Raw genomic sequence first — 5,545 nt, 5'->3', positions numbered from 1 at the left:
GTCAATCACTTGGAGGACCTTGCTCAAACCTCTGCTGTCTCCGTGTGTTCACGACAGGAGTCCTAACTCAAATTCCTGCTGTTTCCTACCCAATGGTTTTCTCAGTGTTCCCTGCCTGGTGGCACTTACGCAGGTGCCCTCTCACAATAGCCCCTGCTCCAGCAGGGTCCTGGATCCAACGCCTCAAACCCAATTTTTTAACCTGGCTGAGAGCCAATTTATTATAGTTGTTGTTATGTGCTGTTGAGTCACCTGTGCCTCAGAGCGACCCTCTGAAGCCCTGTCCTGAACCACCCACTGACTCTAACATGCCTACCCCTATTGCCCTAGTTACTGTATCAATCCATCTCATCTGGGGTCTTCCTCTTCTGCACTGTCCCTCCATCCTTCTGAGTATGATGTCCTTCTCCAAGGATCAGTCCCTCCTGGCCACATGTGCAAAGTATGTGAGACAGAGGTTCAAAATTCTAATCTTCAAGTAGAAACTTGATTTCACCCTTTCCAAGACAGACTGGCTTTCTTGGTGGTCCATGGTATGTTCAATACTTTTCTGCAGCACCGCAACTCAAAGCCATCATTTCTTCTTCTGTCATCCTTAGTCATTGTCTAGCTCTCTGATGCATGACAAGTAATTGCAAAGACAATAGCCTGGATCATGCACACCTTAGTCTCTAGACTGACATTATTGCTTTTCAGTACTTTGGAGAGATCCATGACAGTGGCTTTTCCCAATGCAGTTTGTCTTGATTTCTTGACTTCTGGTGCCAAGAGTGTTGATTGTGGAGCTGAGAAAGCTGTAATTGTTAACAACCTCAATTTCTTCTCCATCTATTGGCTTACAAATTGGCCTAGTGGTGAGAATCTTTGTCTTCTCGATTTTGAGCTTTAATCCATATTGAAGGCTGGAATCCTTGACCTTCTGCAGCAAGTGCTTCATGTCCTCCTCTATTTCAACAAGCAAGAGTGTGTCATCTGTATAACATAGCGTGTTGATGGATCTTCCTCCAATCCTGATGCTACATTCCTCCTCAGAAAGCCCAGCTTCCAGAATCATCTGTTCTGCATATAGATTTAAAAGGTATCAAGACAGGATGCATCCCTGACACACTCCTTTCCTGATTTTTGAGCCATGTGGTGTTCCCTTGCTCTGTCACGTTAAAAATGTGATTCCTTATCTATGAGCACAGTTTGTTTCTGTCTATAAAATTCTGCTGTTCTTTTGTGCTATCAAGTCAGTCATAGCTGACCCACCAGTGGATTTTCAGAGGCTGTAAATCACATGGAATAAGACTGTCCATCTTTCTCCCTTGCAGCAGCTAGTGAATTTGAACTGTGTACCTTTCAGTTAATAGTACAACTCATTACCAATAGGGTACCAGAGTTTCCTCCCCTTGTTGTTGTTGTTGTTATGTGCCGTCGAGTCGCTTGCGACTCATAGCGACCCTGCGTACAACAGCCCTAAACTCCGCTCTGTCCTGTGTCAATCGCACTGTCTCTGACACTCCCATCCCAATTATCCCAGTCACTGAATCAATCCACCTCATAGAGGGCCTTCCTCTCCTGCGCTGTCCCTCCACCCTCCAAAGCATGATGTCCTTCTCCAAGGACCGGTCTCTCCTCACAACATGTCCAAAGTATGTTAGACGGAGCCTCAGAATCCTTGCCTCCAAGGAGCCACCCGGTTTAACCCTTTCCAGGACAAATCTGTTTGTTTTCCTAACAGTCCATCGTATTCTCAATAATCTTCTCCAGCACCACAGCTCAAAGGCATCAATTCTCCTTCTATCCTCCTTGGTCATTGTCCAACTCTCTGATGCATAACAAGTGACTGCAAAGACCATGGCCTGTATCAGACGCACCTAATGAGCAAATATTTTATTTGTCATGGTTAATGACATGCACATCTGTCTTTTTTTAAGAGTAATCTCTGAACAGAACAGTTTCATTAGCTTTTATTCATTTGGGTCTCTATGTATTTCCTTCCGTTTTCTTTTTTTTAGGAATCTCTGTTTTATATGTATATTTCTATATTGGTGCAGCAAATAGGGGGGGAAATGTAGCTAGAAAAATTCAACACCATCTGGCAACATTTGACATTTGGGTTCCCTAACAAATGGCAGACCTCCAGGTAAACCATATATCAGCTTTACCAGATTAGAATCCTTCTCACCCAATATTTAACTGAAATAGAAAATGCAAATAACTTGAGTAGCAAAGAGGTTCCGCCTTCATAATAACCTGCTAGTGGTTTAAATGTAGTGGGTGAAAATTGCTGAACAAGAGTATTTATAAATAAAGACCTAATCATTGAGCCCATAAAGCCTCTATTTGAGGTCAAATTGAGAAATATTAGAAACACCTCTTCACAGTGGTTCAGTGTGTCTTAAGAGATGGGCTCTAGGGGGTTGGAGGTGGGTGGGTGGGCAGAAAAGTGCAACAATGAATGAATGGAAATCCAAAATCTGTAAATGTTCATTGAAATTAATAAAAATTAAAAAAGGGAGATGGGCTCTAGTCAGTTTTTTAACAGGACTAATTCTGACACAAGATAGTATAGTATCCAGATCCGTTGCTCATAGGGTCACTAAGGGTTGTATTCAGCTCAACAGCACCTAATAACTAACAATTGTGGAGTTAAGTGTTTATTCAAAATTACTTTCCTTGGTTTACTTGACTTTGCCATGTATATGGGTGGGAATATGCAAAGAAGGTATGTTAGTCTATCCACAAGGAGATTGGTTATCTCACTAATCCATAGTTGATTGGCTAATCTCATCAATCCAAAAAGGATTGCCTAGTCTTGCCATAAAATTGAACTGATCTAGCAGCAGAAGGAAGATCTTTCACCAGCAGATAACCAGAGAATTCAACTTCTCTTTCAGGATGCCAGACAGACTAGGAGGGCCTAGAGCAGCAGCCATAGAAGCCACAGGGATCTGGTATGACTTTGTACCTTGGGACAAGAGCTAAGAGTAAACTCAGATGAAAAGTAGTCAAGTTTTGTTAGAGGACCGGGAAGAGGATAAACAATATTGGCAGGACTAAGAAATTGTAACTGTGTCCTAAAGCCTTGAGGCTCAAGGCTGAGGTACCTGCAAGCACATTTTGGAAGCTGTCTTAGTTGTATTCTGCTACTAACCTGGATTATAACCTTTTTACTTTCCCAGTATGGTTCTGTGAGGTCTGTGAACTATAGCCTCAGATTTTATATCTAGAAAACCAGTTAAGATTGGTGTTGAGATGCATAGAGAGAGGTTAGAGAGCATGGGGGACATGTCTGAATTGGTTTTGTATTGTTCATGCTGTTGACAGGGACAGTTCCCCTTTGTAAAGTTGGTAAAAGTGAGATATGGCCATCTTCACATTGTCCTTGCTCTTTTTACACTAATACATCCCATTTCTAGAGGGAACTGGAATGCTTCTCAGAGATAAGGATGATCACTTACTTTAGGCATATTTTCAGGATAAACTAGTCCCTGGAGAGAGACATCATGCTGGAAAAGGCTAGTGAAAGAGAAGACCCTCAAGGAGACGGACTGACACAGCAACTACTACAGTGGAATTGAGCATGACAAAGATTCTGAGGATGGTGCAGAACAGGAAATGGTTCAGATCTCCTGTTCATCTGTTGTCACTATGAGTTATATTCAAATTAATGTCACCTAACAACGACAATAACTACAACACAATGTACTATTGGACTAATGGGTAGAGAGTTACTTGGTCAATCTAAAGGAAGGAGATTTGAATCCATCAGCTTCTCTAAGATAGAAATATGAGAATCTCTTCCAATGAGATTTTCTTTAAATCTCTGAAACACTGTTGAAGTGTAGTCAGCTATGGCTTAGTTCAGGCTTGACAATGAACAGTTAGAGTTTGATCCAACTATGCCAACTGTATCTCTTTGAAGGGGAAATTCACTGTAGCACAGTTAAGTGCATGTCCACTGGGTCTTTTCAGTCCCCTTGGTTCTATCTATCTATCTATCTATCTATCTATCTATCTATCTATCTATCATCTATCTATCTATCTATCTATCTATATTTTAATTTTAGGCCTCTAGATGATATCTTAATTAACTAGTACTGCTATAACAGAGATACCACAAGTAGATGAGTTTACAAATTTATTGAACAAAGTTATTCCTTTACAGTTTTTGTTGTCGTTAAGTGTTGCTTAGTCGTAGACAACTCATAATGACCCAATGAGTTCATAGAGTTTCCAGAGGCAAACTATTCATGAAAGAGGATGCCACTCCTGCTTCCAAGCTTGTTTTAATCAGGGAGTTCCACCAAACACTGTCCATCTTGGGTAATCATTATCGCATTTGACACATAAGTGTCACAGTGTTTAGCATCACAGCAAACACAAGTTACCTCTGTACAGCAAATGGGCAGACCAGTGCTATGCCACTTAGAAAAATGTTTGACCAAAAACAATTAAAACCAGGCCATTGTCCCTCAGGCCCAAATGTCTTTTTAAATATGAAGGATAATCCAATTGGCTCACACCCCATGGTGAGTAAACATCTCCATCCCCAAGTCTCACCAGAACCAGAAAACATACCTCTGTAGAATCCAGCTGTCCAGACAACGTCCCAAACTGGATTTCAGCCCCAAACTGACCAAATGCCTTTTTAAATAGTAGACCAAATCCAATCATCTCACACCCACTACAGTTGTTTGTTCTTGTTGTTGTTGTTGTGTGCCATTGAGTCACTTGTGACTCATAACAACCTTATGTACAAGAGCCCTAAACCCTGCTCTGTCCTGTGCCAACCTCACTGTCTCTGACAAACCTACTCCAATTACCCCAGTCAATGAAACTATCCATCTCATCAAGGGTCTTCCTCTCTGGTGCTGTCCCTCCAACCTCCCAAACATGATGTCCCTCTCCAAGGATTGGTCCCTCCTTGCAACATACCCAAAGTATGTCAGATGAAGATTCAGAATCCTTGCCTCCAAGGAGCAACCAGTTTCACCCTCTCCAGGACAAACCTGTTTGTTCTCCTAGCAGTCCATGGCATATTCAACAGTCTTCTCCAGCACCACAGGTCAAAGGTATCAATTCTCTTTCTATCATCCCTAGTCACTGTCCAGCTCTCTGATGCATAGCATGCAATTATGAAGACTATGGCCTCAAAGTTGAAAGGGATGCTATTGGAGTATGAAGTATGGAAAGGGGTGGGTCAAGACACATGTGGCAAGGGTGAGTAGCAACATTGAATCTATCTCATTTCTCTAATTGGGTAATTATCTTTCATCTGCTCTTTTCTGTAAAATGCTTGTCTGTCAGATACTATTAAAAAATAAATTAAGACAGACTAGGAAGAAGGATTGGCCATCGACTTCCCAAAACCCTATGTACAAAAGAGCACACTTAAGACTATCAGACATGAAAACTGAGGCTGAGATCTCAGATATGAAAACACAAAGAAGGAAGAACAGCTGTCGGCAGACAGTAGTTATTGGAATGTAGAATGTGAGAAGCATGAATGTAGGAAAATTGGACTTTGTTAGCAAAGAAATGGAACTCATACATATTG

The 5,545-nt window shown here is 41.5% G+C and overlaps 1 pseudogene; it reads right to left on the bottom strand.

Annotated features, from left to right (window-relative positions):
- Window positions 1-4,662, bottom strand: part of LOC102873443 — a 94,803-nt pseudogene extending 90,141 nt beyond the window's left edge.
- Between the last annotated feature and the right edge of the window lie 883 nt (window positions 4,663-5,545).

Source organism: Elephantulus edwardii, unplaced genomic scaffold, assembly GCF_000299155.1.
Source record: "Elephantulus edwardii isolate Elephantulus edwardi_28Jun2011 unplaced genomic scaffold, EleEdw1.0 scaffold00016, whole genome shotgun sequence".
NCBI lineage: Eukaryota > Metazoa > Chordata > Mammalia > Macroscelidea > Macroscelididae > Elephantulus > Elephantulus edwardii.
The sequence above is the reverse complement of the archived record's forward strand: the minus strand, read 5'-3'. Positions and strand labels throughout refer to the sequence as shown.